General features: G+C 37.6%; 1 long non-coding RNA gene across 1 annotated transcript in view; it reads left to right on the top strand.

Annotated features, from left to right (window-relative positions):
• Positions 1-3,578: 3,578 nt before the first annotated feature.
• The window catches only part of LOC148657464 (uncharacterized), a 120,840-nt gene continuing 108,366 nt past the window's right edge, over positions 3,579-16,052 (top strand). Inside the window, exon 1 of the long non-coding RNA XR_015940975.1 lies at positions 3,579-4,309. This is a non-coding gene — a long non-coding RNA (uncharacterized LOC148657464). The remainder of the gene's footprint in view (positions 4,310-16,052) is intronic.

Below are 16,052 nucleotides of genomic sequence, written 5' to 3' on the forward strand. Positions count from 1 at the left end.
TACAATAAATATTAACAGCACACATTGTATTTTTGGGGTATATGACACTTTTTCTTCAGAATTACTGTACAGTATTTTCATAGCAGTTTTGCATTGTGTGTCTTATTACAGTACATGCCGTACTTAGCAAAGATTTATAAAAGGGATCTTATCAACATAGTTCTTTCACACATTAAACATTCCCAATCCCTAAGAGGGCAGGTGTTTGAAGAAAAAAAATACACACATTTTTGAAACACTGTTTTGCAGTAAGTACCCATTAACATTTTTCGTCTAAATGTTGTTGAATACATCAATGTTTTAGTCTGAAATATTGTGCCATCTGCTTCATTGTACCTCACATCTCTGAAAAGAGATTTGATATCCTTTTATCTGCTCATGCAGTTCCCTTGATCTTTTACCATACTTTATCAAACAACAACATTCAAAATATATTCAATGTAAATTCAGGTTTTTATTTTTATTTTTATTTTATTATTTGCTTTAATTGCCCACTGTAAATGTATTTTAACTCCTGCACTATTAATTTTTAACTGTGGACTGGACATTAAAATGAAGGAAACTGTTCATTCATTCAAGGCAACAATTCCTCCATCCTTGTAACATTTTCCCTGTGACAAATTTGCCTGATATCCTGCAGCCATTCTTCCAACATTGTTGTGCATAGAAGGAAGACGTGCAGTTATATGCAGTTTTTTAGTGAGTGCAGTATATGTTTATATTTATGAGACACAATTAAACTGATAAGGATTGTTTTATGTTCTTCTGTGTGTGGATTTATTTGCCTTGATAAAATCCACAGTTCCTTTTTTTCCTGAGCAAATAAATCTCAGGGCGGCACAGTGGTGCACAAAATTGGCCCTGGTGTGATGTCTGTCTATGTCTGTGAGTGAGCCCTGCCTCCTGACTGGCGATCTGTCCAGGGAAATCTCATTTTTCAGCAGGAGCATTTTGTTTATAATGCATTGTTGTGTCACAAAGTAGGATAGCTTCTGCACAATCAAAGAAATCCTCTTGTGTTAAGAATGTCTTGTGACTCTGGGTTTGACTTCTTTTGTCAACTACTGTCTGTTTATACCTTAAATGGGAAAAAATGCTGATTGAATATAGTAAAGTACATCCTATAGTACAAAGTACATCTCCTTGTACTGGAGGCTATAACATTGTATCACTTCAGTATCGTTTAAATTTTTTTTTTTCAGATTCAAACAGCAAGAAATTCTTTCTGTGTCCAGATTTGAACTTGCCAATCATGACTGAACTTGTTTTCGCTGCGGTGAATCTCATGCCAGCATCGAATACATTTTTTCCTCTGGAATGTGCAGTCTCAAGTGTTTGCTTCTTATTCACACTGTGAGCTCACGGTCCCTGCAACATCATCACCAGTGGAGGGGAGATGTGACTGACAGCACTGCAAACCCATGGGCACTGGGCGAGCTGCAGGGATTGATTCACAATCATTTCTGACAATGCTTGAATCTGGCAGGGCCTGGACTATAAAGCTGACTTTAACAAAATGAAGCGTTAATCAATGGAACAAATGGGGAAAAAAAAAACATTTGTTTGCTCCTTCATTCTCTCCATTCTAGTATGTAACAAGGTGATAAATATAAGCTACAGTCTGGTTGCCTGTACGAGCAGAAGTTATTGGGTTGTATTGTGTACAGATTTTTTTAAATGGAACAAATTATTTGTTTATTACTGTCTTTTAAATGATTTGTAGTTGTGATACATGTTTTATACTAAGGGTCTTATTTTTCTACAGATGCAGAATAAAGATGTTGGAACTATAGGGGGATAAAGAAAAAAAAACATGAAAATAGATTTCAACTTGGAAAAAATATAAGTTTCCAGGAGCACACTAGCTATTTAAAGTTACATTTTAGAAAATAAAACTATCTTTGTGGAGTTTCTTTGCTCTCCCTACAGTATGCTTGCGTGGATTTACTTCTGGTGCTTCAGTTTCCTCCCACAGTCTAAAGACATACTGTCAGGTTAATTGGCTACTGGGAAAACTGGGCCTGGTGTGAGTGTGTGCATGTTTTACGCCTACTGGACAGGACTGTACCTTGTGTTGTGCTTATTGTATTTTGACAGCACTTAAAAGAATCTACTATTTGTTTAAGACCAAAATAAAATGCATAAACTTCCAACTAAAATACACAAGTAATGGTCATAATAGTAGCAATGTCAAAATTGCAAATGACAGTAATGAAGAGAACAAGACTTTGGCAGAATGTGTTGTTAATTGCGTTGCTGTGGAGGTGAGCCTTTTTAACCTCCCTGACAGGAGCACATTGGATTTAGAATACTGGGAAGGATTAGTGACCTCAATACACAATAAATAACCTTCATAATGTAAATTGCTGTCTTATGTAAGTTTTAATAAATCAACACCTGCTGACTTTTCTTCCTGAGCACTGAAGCACATTCTATTGGTACCCAGCCAAGGTCACACTATTTGCAAGATTAATAACTCCACATTACGCAAGTCTCCAGACCTTTGGTAAATTTGAATGACAATTTTGAAATTTTACCATGGTTTCCATTTATATGTTGCCATGTTCTACGGTCTGCAAGCCCTGCATTCAATGATTAGAACAGGAGTTAGAAAAAAGACACTTCTTTATGCTTCCTAGTCACGTGATTTCAGCTGACTGTGGGATACTTAAGAAATGTACTGTAGTTAAGGTACTAGCAAGCAAATGAACAACATAGACAGACTGACTTCTAGTCATTTGTAATCTTTTTTCTGTTTAGTGCCTTTTATTATACTAGACTATTATTAAAAACAAAATAATACGTGTAACTGTTATATATTGTTACAACTTTAGGTGACTGAGAAGTGTCTCTTTGATTTTAGATAAAATTTGTGACAATTGGAAGAGTAAACATATCTAACTTCAAAGAAGAGGGGATGTTTGCTGAGGTCTGGGGGGGTCCCTTGAGCAGAAACAATTGTATTGTTTACCTTAGTATACTGAGGTAAGTTGTGGATTAATGATTGTCAAGGAGCAGTACTAACATACACAGTATAAGATCACATTAAGAGCACAAGAGGGAGGAAGGAAGAAACAAGGAGAAGATGGAAGAAGAGAGAGGAGTCTGGAGGAGTTGGGACTTGAAGCTTGCATCAGGCGATCATTTTAATCAAACCTGACAGGAGCTAAGTATTAGAACCTTGTTAGAGAGAGCATGCTATTCTGTGTTTCAAGGGAACTTTGGTTTTCTGAGTAAAAGATACCTCAGTTAGAAACGTCTTTCCTGCATAGGGTGCATTTTTATTGATGGGGATATAGGCTCCCATTTATTTTGTGGCACCCAGTTAGCAGAGAGAGAGATTTAACTGTAAGTTGCATTGTATTTAGCTAGAAGGCAGCTCATCTCTTGTGTGGCCTCTGTAGGCATATTAAGTTTAATGCTTTCTAGCAGTCTGGGGTTTCCTGGGTGACCAGAATGTTAGGTCTCTGAAACACCTTGTTTGTAAATACTGTACATAAAGTAACTTTATGTTGTGTGTAGTGTAGTTTGTGATTTGTCATTGTAATACATATTTGTTTATCCAAGTGTGTCTGGATTGTTACTCCCCTCAACAAAGCTGTGACAGAGAACAAAGAATTCGTGTGCCTCTAATTATACCTGCTGCTCGGGTAATATTGCTAGAAATCGCTTAGAAGTCAGGGCTTATGAATATTTATTTTACTTATTAACTAAACCGCTCGGTCGATTCCTGAGTTTCACCATGTTCGTAACCCCCATTTGTAACAATATTATAGCTACCATACAGTATGTATCGGTAATGTAATTAATTTTAAGATGACTGATATCACCATATCTGCAAAAGCTGAAACCTAACTAAAATGATCATGTTCTATTTATGTTCTCAAGAATTGGCCTGAGCGTTACTGATCAGATTTTCTAATATATTTTAAAAAGATGTGAGAGTAGCCTTATGAGACAGGTGCATCCTGAGCATCAAAAGTGTTCAAAAAGGGAGTGAGAACATATTTTTGTAACTGGTGCTCTGGTATTTCTTGAACAAATATGAGATACAGAAATTCAATATTGTGGCATTATGGGGGTGTGTTCAGTGTGGAGGTGGAGCTCTGGATTAAACGGCGATGCATTGCCTTAGCTACCACAGCTGCCAAGCTAATTAAGGACGAGCCGCAGCTGTGGGAGCCCTTTAAGACACACTGAACACCTCCCTGGAGGAATGAGCAAACCCTCACACGGAGAAACATCCAGCGAGGTGACTGGAGGTGACTGGAGGGTTAAGGCTCTTGTCCTGCTGCGAGGATTCGCTGGGGTAGGTTGAATTTTCTTTTGTTCTGGCCTTGCTCCTTTTCTTCCAGTCTTCCTGCTAAACAGGGACAGTCCAGAGTGGATACCACTGTTCCAAGTAGTCTTTCTTTTTCCCCAGATTGGACCACAATAAATAGGGACAGTCAAGTCTGGAACGCCATTGTGCAAAGGGGTGTGCTTTTTTTCTTGTTAGCCTCACACTGGTGCCTTCACCCCCTCGGATGAGTCGTCGGCATTTACCTGTGTTCGTCATGACTCCTTCCACTCCCACACTGTTATGTAACATTTGGTAAAAACAGGGTTGATGAAAATGTGAAACTGACTGGTATTGTGTGGCCAGTGTTGGAAGCAAGCTTTGTATAGCCAGCAGCCATATCACCCTGCAACTCACAACTGGCAACCCACTGAAGCTCAGCAGGTGTGAGCCTGGTCAGTACCTGGATGGGAGACCTCCTGGGAAAAACTAAGGTTGCTGCTGGAAGAGGTGTTAGTGGGGCCAGCAGGGGGCGCTCACCCTGCGACTCATGTGGGTCCTAATGCCCCAGTGTAATGACGGGGACACTATACTGTAAAAACAGTAAAACCGAGGTCCTGACGCTCTGTGGTCATTAAAAATCCCAGGGCGTTTCTCAAAAAGAGTAGGGGTGTACCCCGGCGTCCTGGCCAAATTTCCCATCGGCCTTTATCCCCCTCTATGAATTGGCTTCATTACTCTGCTCTCCTCCCCACTGATAGCTGATGTGTGGTGAGCACTATGGCTGCCGTCGCATCATCCAGGTGGATGCTGCACATTGGTGGTGGAAGGGAGTCCCCATTACCTGTAAAGTGCTTTGAGTGGAGTGTCCAGAAAAAGCGCTATATAAGTATAAGCAATTATTATTACCAGGTATCAGATGGGTGGTTTGCATGTGTTGTACCAGGTATTAGAGACTACTGAACCTAGACAAACGTTTGTCTGCTCACTAAGTCTCTAAGCCCCAGATGACTCAGGTTGATGGTGGTACAGGTCTTACCATTGCTGCCTTGCAATGGGGCTGTGTTGAATTCTGGACCTGGGGTGTTATCGCAGGTATGTTCTCCCTGTTTTCAGGTGAGTTTCCTCCAGATGCTCCGTTTTCCTCCCACAGTCCAAAGGCATATTGTACTGGTAGATCAATTGGCTTCTCAGAAAAGTGGATCTGGTGTGTGTGTGTTTTAGTTTCCTGCGTTGTCTGTTTCTGACCGGGATAGACATTCGCTCCTCCATTACCCTGTATTAGATAAAGTGATTAGTGTAAAACCTGTGTACTGTAAGTTCCATTTCATACCCTCATGCTGCTGTGATAACTACTTGCATCTCTATGTGAGCTCAAACTGCTACTGGATCATCTATACACGGTATAGGCAATTATCAGTGCCCCATGCCTCTAACTAATATATATTTACCTCATTATCCATCTGGTGTTTATGCCTCATCCTTTCTGTTCTCAGTCTTCCTGGTTGTTGCCCTGAGTCTCTTGTGTGTCCTCCAATACTGCCTTCCTTTCCCTTGAGTGCTTCCAAGCTTCGCTTGTGACCTAATTTTATTTACCTGCTTCGACCAATTGTGTATAGACCCATACAGTACTTGTACCCTTGACCGTGTTTTTGGATTTCCTTGCTGCCTCATTAACCAGTATTTCTGGATCTTCTTTTGGACTACAGACCATCGCAGCACCCATGCTCACCTACTGTAAAATGGGGTGATGGAACACAAAATGTGGGCCATTGATAACCTGAAATACTAAATGCTTTTAAAGGATGTGTTCTCTTTTCTTTTCACTCTTGTCTTAAGAATGGCCTAGCAATTGGCACATGTTACTGGAGTTTCCTGTGTTAAGCAATTAAATTAATTTAATTCTTGGAGTGAAGTGTTTATGGGTTGGGATTTTTATTTGAACCAGAGTTGCTATATTATAGTTATATATTATATTATAGTGGTCGTCCACTGGTGGGGGGTTAAAACATTCCTCTGGGTACTTTTTTTATTGGTACCAGTGGTTGTATTATTGTACAAAGTGTAAAGTGTACAAAGCTCTTAATCTATGTGGAAAAACCACTGAAAATATTCTACAAGAAAGTCTACTTTTTTTTCCAGCTGCCCTTTATCCTTCCTGCATGATCAAAGACATGATGGAGATTTAAGTATGTCTGGAATCCATCATGTCAGGCAGAAATGAAATGCCATGATTTGCACTGAAAATACAAAGCTGCTTCACTCTTTTAGACTACTTGTCCAGTGAGATGGCTGGTACATTGTGCAGCTGCGAAGCTTGTTTAAAGAGTGTACCCTGTGGTATTGACAAGCTTAGAGGAAGCAGCAGAATGGATGACTTCAGAAAATCCTTCTTGTGCCAATGGTTTACTCGTAGGATTTTGAATCACATCAGTACTATTTAGGTTGCACATGGCAGTGCCGGTTTCAGAGCAGCTGGAAAATCATAGCAGATGCCTACAAAATTGATGCGTTTGTTCTATTGGGATTTAGGAAGCAGATGATTCTGTACAACTGGATATGGTACTTGGTAATCATGTTTTAAATGGATGTTTGAGAAAGTCAATACAACTCAGCTGACAATTTCTTGGAACTCCAACAAGGTACACAAAAAATGCTATGGTTCAATATACCTCCACCACCCTGGACACTAGTGACTACTGGATCTTGAATTCATTACTTCTGAAAACAAATCTGAACTATCAGAATTACTTACAGCACTTATAGATGTGTAGTCATAAGCATTTAAAACTGAGCTCCACAATGCTGAAAAATACAATGACTCAAAATAAGAACATAGCTGTGACAAAATAGTTTTTTAATTGCAAAGAAGTCCTGTAAACCACCTGACTACTGCCTCCCAACCACAATCTCTTAATTGGAAACTTTGATCTGTAGTGTGCAAATATCTGCTAATGGATGAGACAGCCACGGGTGTTCATGTGCTTAATTTTGTTTAAAAGCTGTTTTGTGCTGCTTAAGGAACTGAGTTAAACAGAAGGTTATAATTTTACAGAACACTTTAACAACACTTACTGTATTCTTGAGAATAAAGTATTAATTGCACCACTGCCCTCAATTTATATTCTGGTTGCTCTTCACTCCTTATCAAGGTTCTGTCAGTTTTTATCTGCATCACCGGTACAGGCTGTCTGAGGTAACTCGCATAAATTCTGCTGTTCTATCAGCAAGACGTGAACTTACTTACAGTATGTAGGCCGGTAACTATAAAACATGTGTCGGAAACATCCAGGTCCTTTCACAAGTACATCTTTAATGTTCACAGTGGAGGCCAGACATGCTGTTGATGCTGTTCCCTTAGGCATTTTTCTTAGTTAAATAGTATTTTTAGCACCCACGTCTCCAGATTTCATTATGAAATACTTACGTTGCTGCCATAACTGCATGCTACTCCAACCTCAAAGAGCTTGTGTAATAAATGATGTTTCAAGAACTTCTCTGCAATCTGAAGGAAGCCTCCATTTTATGCAGAGTCAGCCCTAGCTGTCTGGGGGCCTTAGAAGATCTTGCAAAGGGGTCCCTCCAGATCATAAATTGCACATACTGTACACTACTATTATCGTCTCCCACCAAAACCTATTTTACGGTTTTTATCAATTATGTAAATTAACTAGAAGACTTTCATTAATCAGCTTTGAAGAACAATCAAAGCTTACAACAAGAAGCACATATTTTACAAAGATAATGTATTTTTTAACATTGAAATAATAACATTTGCTAGTTATATGGATCTATAAGACTTTAAACCTAATGAAATACAAATGCATTATTACAGTGACTCGATTTGGCATACCTCTGCTTTGAGATTGCTTATCCTACTCTTCTTTTATGTGCTTCCTTCTTCTCAGTACCCACTACGTCCTTTTGGAGGATGATGTGTTTTTAACAGTTGCAGCTACATGAGTTTAAATTTAAACCAAGCATTTACTACTTCACGCAATTAAACGATCAGCATTCGGTGTAGCAACAGCAAGTTATAACTTATAACAGCCTAAATTGTAGGGTTTTGTGAATTTACTGGGACAACTTATTTAAGGAGGTGATGTGTTAAGGATATTAGAAAATCAATCGATGACCGATGCACGCACACACATGGATTCAATACACTAGATACATTTTTTAATACATAAATTGTGCATATAAAACATATGCCTGGATACAGATTACTGTGAGGGTTATCAAATTGCAAGGTACAGTAAATAGTCATGAAGAGATGCAAAACACAGATACAAAACAAAGAATATACTCCAGTATACTGTTTGGCTATACCATCGTTAATCAGTCTACATTAGCTACTCAAAAGTAAATACATTACTCATATGAATCGAATTGATAAGCATTGGCGCAACAACAGAATGACCAACTGGAGGGAATTTTGGTCTGAGGGAGGCAGTTACCTCATTCACCTAAGCCAAGGGTAAGCCCTGATTTTATGGATAGCAGAAGTGTATTTAGGACCCCAGGCCAACATTTTGGTAAAGCGTAGGAGCAGTAGCTCCATTTTTGTTGAAACGGGTTGGATTTTGATGTCTGGTCTGCCAAGAATTCAGACAAACTACAATTGTGCAGCTTTAGAATAAACTTTACCTGTCTGCAGAGAGAAAGTACTGAATGCAGCCTAAATCAGTCAAACTCAGTTTGACTCCTCTGGCATAGAAGTAGGGCATTTGTGCTTGGGATAGAAGAATCAGGTGAGCACCCTGCTAGGACTTGGAACAGCAGATTCTTTACATTAGGCTGGCTCTGCTGGGTAGATCATGGTACTAGAAGCAACTTTTATTATTGATTAATTACCGACTTCAGCCATGAGAAACCAGGAAATGAATATTAGTTCTTAACATGGGCATAACTGGTCTATATCTATTGCATCCACAGGATATTTGAGCAACACAAGATATAAGAAGATGCATTACAAGATACAGTTTTTAAATGTGTTTTCAATGTATGTTAACTTGATATAAAAAGTGAGTGTTCACCATGATGAAAGTAAAAAATTATTATAAAATTAATTATATATAATAATTGTCTATGGGGAAAAAAATATTTTCCTTTCCACAGTTAAAATGTTTTAAGTTAACTTCAATTACAAAGTAATTACAAGTCATTTATTTGCCAGACAGGACTATTAAGTAAAGCTAAAAGAAAATTAAATGGGATTTTGCTCCACTATAATTTAGTCTAAAAATCAAAATGATTATCTATTAAGTGTAGCAATTATAAAATATTTCCTGCAAAAGAGAGAAAATAATGGGAACATGAAATAGGTTGGAGCTGTGAAACTGAAATTCATAAACAGGCACTTAGGTAAACAATTTAAAGTAATTGAATTACAGAGAAAAAATAACAGTAAAATAGACTACTGTGTATTAATAACAACTAAGAAGACAAATCTATGGAGATCTCAACCCTGAAATTTCCAAATCATCAGAGACGTGTAGTCAATGAATTATCCATGGTGCTACCAGCATGTGATGTTTGTCTCCTGAACTTTCTTGTCTTCAAATGCCTCTCATGCTGACTAAACAAAGCCATTAACAACAAAATTGGCTTCACTCTGCCTCTTTTCACTCTCTACATGGAAAAGGGGCATGTTGAGTGACTATTTTTTTGTCCCAGTTGGTGCTATGTAGCAGCCTACTCCTATACAGTATATACACATTCCTTTTTAATGTACTTTAGTGTGCTTTATTCCTTTGCAATTTCAAATTTAAGATGTTATTTCTCAAGATAGAGTATTTTAGTTTCTGGAAACAGGATTTGTGTTTTGATCACATCCTCCTTATAGTTTAAAAATAATTATTATTGATGTGATCAAATTTTCCTTGATGTGATTTTAGTAATTTAATTTATACACTTTTTAATTACAGCTCTAGAGGCAGGAAGAGAACATAAAAAGAGAATAGAACATGCAAAAGAGAATAGGTCGTGCAACTCCTTTTGTTTGCTCTGTCGTTAAGAACAGAAATAGTTTGAAAACTAGAAGCAGAGAGCTTTACCAGTGCAGAGGTACTAATCTTGAGCAAAGATTTGCAATTCAGTTTATTTAAGATAATATTTCTAGGTTATATGCAAAACCAAAAGATTTCAGAACATCGGTACTCAGAGCAGTTATAAAGTGGTTTTATACTATTACTGAAGTGTCAGATAGTATAAAAAATGCATCACAATTACACATAGAAAATTGGGGGAAATAAATCTTATGAATAAAAGAATGTGTCCATCCAAGCTGACCGTTTTTACATGGGTACAATGCCATCCACTTGTAACTTGTCTCCTTATGAACAATTTCTGCAAGTGAATGCATGCCACACCATTCAACGGCACTGTGTTTCAGTCTCAACCCAAACTGACAGAATAGGTTTTTAGCTGCATTTAGGCCTGCCAGCAAAAAGAAATGTCATACCAGATGATTGATGGTTACCTGGGACTTGTCAGTGAGAAGGTGCAGTTGAGAATTCAATGGCACTGCCACACCAGTCACATCCAACAGCACATTACTCACATACACCTAGAAATGCTGTTTCACGGGGCACTGCCACAACATGTGTACAGTAGGTAGCTGCCATGCCCTGATTGTATACTGTATGTGGTGGAGAGTTGGGGAAAAATATCTGATATCGGACAGTATGGATTCTATGTGCAAGTTTAAAAATAATGATCATGTCTACTAAATTTTTAGAGAAAGAAAAAGTATTGTCCCAGACTACAGTCTTGTCGAAACATCCATGTCCTTGTTTAGCTCTCCATTACATTTAAAAATAACAGGGAGGGTGGATGGTTGTATAGATCTGGGACTAATGACCAAGTAGTCACTACAGATAAACTTAGATCACCCATTGGATGGAAGAGTATAGTTGTGTCTTATGGCACTGCATAGGTAATAAGGTATAAGTGTCTAAGGTGTGAAGTTTATAACAAAAGTTTGGGAAAGATAACAATAGCCAAGTTCAAACAACCTCAGCTCTCAGTTATTTTGTTATAATTTCCTGATGTCATTTCCTCACATAAAAATTAGAAATACTATACATAGTCCTCTTCTCTCCCTCACTTCGGTCTTTTGCATTCCTCCTCTTTCCCATCTCCACCTCTGCACCTGCCCCTTGGTAACTCTTCACTCCCCCTGGGGGTCCCAGCCTCCTTAAGATTGGCCCTCAATCAAGTTGGTTAATCCAGATTTACTGCAACTAAAAACCCAAACTTTTCTACATGTTTCATGTTTGAGTGAAACATAGAATAAGAAAATACTGGGAGTAAACAATGCTCTTTCAGATCTTGAAATGCCATTTGTTGCCATTGCCACAAGCCATTGTCTTCAATGCAATTTGTTTCAGAAAGTGAAATACACCTTGTATGTTAGCAGAAGTAAATAAAAAGTCCTATCTAGTCTTGATGGAATAGATGAGAAATATAAGTTTCCATCTGCTTAGGAAGACAATACCAGGCTACCAGACCATTAATTGATTTGGACACATTTATTCAATCTCTAGAAAGACTAAGAAGGACTGTATGGTGTAAATAGTGTATGCATTGGACGGATATATAGGTTCAGAAATTAATCTGGCTTAAAAAAGTGTCCAGAATTTCCTCCAGCCATTGGATTAAATGATTTACTTTTGGCTTAAAATTGGCTTGTTGCTAGAGCATTCTAGTTGGTCTTTGCCTTTTTCAAGAAGAAGCAAGAAATTAGAGCTTATTTTTGATCTCTTTGAAAAGAGCCAGTCTCCAATGAAAAATTAGTATAATATAGTATCAAAGGGCCAACTTGATCCTACGCCAAAGATGTCAGCCTTCAGAGAGGCCCTGAGGCAGCTCACAAAAAAGTCCTTCAGGAAAGGGAGCTTTGAGTCAGAAAGCCAAGGCAGTTCCCCTTGTGAGTCATTACTGAAAAGATTGGTGTCTACACTTGTAGTCTGCTGAGTAAAGCATTTCAAAACCGTTTTATCTTTGGCTTTGTGATGGAGGTAACGCACTTCTTGAAGACATGCATATTAAATTCACATGAAAAGCTGCATGAAACATTATTTAGACTTAATTTAAGAAGAAAAAGAAAAGTAGGCAATGGTCTACGAGATATGCAAGCATCTCAGCTCCCCTTCAATTCTAGCTGGGAAGCTACCAGAAATGACTTTAATGCATTTGTGAATTGTAACTGAAAGCTTCAAGGATATTTTAGTTACAAAGCCCTCATTCATCACCTCTTGGTGTCCCATCCTTAAAGTCTAAATCTGAGTTTACCAGGGAGAGTCAATCTTAACTGTAATATATAAAAAATGATGGGTTATCTCCTGTATATGAAAGATAACAACAGGAGTTTCCTATGGAAGAATGCGGGCTTTTTATCTGTAAGAGGAGAATTTTTATCTGCCCAGCTCAATAAATTGACTCATACTGGAAACAGTAAATAAAATAAAAAACAGCCAAAAAAGTGGCTCTGCTATTTTCCCGTAGTTTTTGAACAGACTGGAGGCACCTCCAAGGGAGTTGATTGAGTGGTTGTCTTAGAATGCAGCCACATTCGTATGCTGGTCAATTACTCAATCAGACTTCCTGTCAGGTCACCTCACTGCCTGATTAAATCCAGGTGTGGCTGATGGGCTCGTCAAGCATACCTTATCGCTGTGCAATTCTAGACGTTCTGCGTGGATAGATGGACAATTCATGCCAGACAGAGCAGAAGTGGCATTTGACTTCTTACTGACATCTCTCCGTAGTGACATGCTGAATTGCTGAGCCAGACACATATTTATAAATCCTTATTTAGAAGTAGGAAATAATATATTGCACAATTGTAAAAACATGTGGCAACTGATAGAAGTATTATTTTCCCTCCAATTAGGTAGTTACCAGGCCATTCATTTATTTGTGCAAATATATTCAATCTCTAGAAGGACTGTATGGTGTAAATAGTGTATGAATTGAAGGAATATGTAGGTTCAGAAATTAATCTGGTTTAAAAAAGAAAGTGCCAGTGAATTTCCTCCAGCCAAGCCATTAGATTAAATCATCAAAAGAAGGCTTCTTCCCTAAAATATTTTTAAAAATAACATTAAAAATAAACATTTTAAATTTTCCAGAACCTCATGTTTATTTGAATTTGATGTTAAGATCAATATTTTATAGGCCTTTGAAACTGCCTTTGAAATTTTATCTTTGTTGACCACATACAGTCATTTGATATTCTCCCTGACACCAATCAATGCAGCCTTCATAATGATCACATTCTGCTTCAAACTACACATACATTAAAAAGAAAGCCTTTTGATTTGCCGCAAGGGTTTCAATTAAAACTTTCTTGTTAGAGGCTATAAGTTGCTAGTGCTTGCCCTGTATTTTGTGATTGTTGAGCTTGAGAAACAATTAACTTCTCCATTTCTCTTTGTCGTGTCTTTACATTTCTTTCCGCTGGTGTTATGACCCAGTTGGATAAACAGCATTATTTTGATGCTTCAACACCTAAGGTGCAAAGTTCTTTCCCTCTGGATTTTGTCAGCTTTTGTGTGAAAGGGAAACCAATGTATGAAAAATACATCACAATTTTGAAAACTGTTCTCTTCTGGACAATTTTCATTGTTTTATGACATCTTTCACTTTGTATAACCCATTGTCTTCCTTTTTATTTGCAGTACAGTGCCGTATCAGAATAAGGAACAAGTAATAGGTTTATTCCATGCTGAAAAAAAGAAGAAAGAAAACACAACTTTTCGGCCATGGAGCCTTCTACCTGAAGAAGGCTCCACGGCCGAAACAGTGTTTTCTTTCTTCTTTTTTTCAGCATGGAATAAACCTATTACTTGTTCCTTTGCAGCTTACACGTGCTGACACAGCTACCCACCTGAACTATCAGAATAAAATGAATCATGTATATAGTATATGATGTTAATTTTCAAGGTTATTATTGAACATTTGATATTTGTCTGACTGTGCCTCAGAATAGACCTAGATATTTAGTGATCATGGCATGGTGGTAAAAACATGCCCCCACCATGCAGTATTGTTGAGCAATGGCTGGAGTCGTATGTTATGAAAGCTGAGAGAGGCCTGACTGACTAGTTCTACTGTACCTAGTTTGGATAATTCAAGTCACAATCAGTTAGTAACATGACTCAGGGTAATACTAATAACAGCTTAGTCTGTGCTCCAGTGAACAGATGTACTAGTTGATCCACTTGGGCGACCCCCAAATGATAGTACCTAAGAACATGTGTGGTCACAAAATCAGAGAAGGCCATTCAGTCTGATAGGAGGATATGGAAGTTAGTTGCTAATTGATACTATTTAAAAAAGAAATTTGTCCGTCTTTTGCCTGAGGCATATTGTTGACTTTTTCCTTAGTGAACACTTGGGTGAAATCCTCAGTGCACCAGCCAATTTCTTTCCTAGTAATTTTATTTACTGAGAATATTAGAAAAAAAGGTAAGATGTGTGACGAAGACATGTCCTTATTTACAAATGGAAAAAAATCCTGGATCAATATGTTTACTCCCAAAAAAGAAGGACAACACCTCAGAAAGTTTTGACACATTGTCTTATTGCTGCTTATCTACAGAATCTTCATAGAAGTACGCATTAACTCATCCACCATCAGCATCACAGACATTCACAAGCAGCACATACAATCTTATATAAATGTTTTAACAAGAACAGAATATTACAATGCCTAAATCAAAATGTGATTGATGCAAGCTAATGCTATACTGAACTTAAGAATGGAAAAATGTTACAGTGAGGAGGCCATGATGCCCCTACTTAACCCATGTGATATCTATTAGTTAATTGTAATAGAGTGACCAAAATTCTACTACTTTTGGTATTACTATTGCATTCTGGAATTGTAACATTACTTGTTTAAAATTCTATGGTTCTAACTATATATTCTGTTCTTATTTCACTTCTTTACTGCTTTCTAACATTGTGATGCCGTTTTAAATAAAGTAACAATATAAACACCTTAGTGTTTAGTAATTCAATATTATTTTTCCCATTTTATGCTATATGTGTATACTGTAGTTTATATTTTTATCACCTGCATGTAACACTGTGTTTATACTTACTGTATATACAGTATGTATACACGTAGATGTTTATATTTACACATTGTTCACGTGGTTTTCCACAAAGTTGACGAGCAATAAAAAATGCAAACAGAATGCATAACTGAAGTAAAGTGATATACAGTAATGGTAAATTTATTCAATGGACTAGTAGGACCACATTTGGAATAATGAGCACAAGTTCGGTCACCACATTATAAAGACAAAATATTGCTCCACTGGAATCCAAAGAGGAACAGCCAGGCACAATATCCATAAATTGGGTTTAAGGAATGCCCTACTTTGACAAGCTAAAATCTTTTTAGTTCCAAAACAGAGAAGATCATGAGGGGATCTATTTCAAGCATCCAAAATCCTCAAAGGCATAGACAAATTTAACCCCACAGTCTTCTTCAAAATCACCAGCAAAACATGAACCAGAGGACACAAATGGATACTATTAGGAAATGGATTCAAAATTAAAAAAACACAAATAACTATGGATTTCTGTAACATATTCAGCCATGCAGCAGAAGTCGATACCATTATTTAAAAATGTTTAAGATACTCCTTATTAGCTATTGGCAACCAAATTATTTAGTGGGCCAGATGACCTCCTCTTGTCTGCATTCCCCTTTGCTACAGTATACTGTATTCTTATGACTTGAGAGTGGGGAGTGTGA

This window comes from Lepisosteus platostomus, chromosome 8 (genome assembly GCF_059453375.1).
Source record: "Lepisosteus platostomus isolate fLepPlt1 chromosome 8, fLepPlt1.hap1, whole genome shotgun sequence".
Taxonomy (NCBI): Eukaryota; Metazoa; Chordata; class Actinopteri; order Semionotiformes; family Lepisosteidae; genus Lepisosteus; species Lepisosteus platostomus.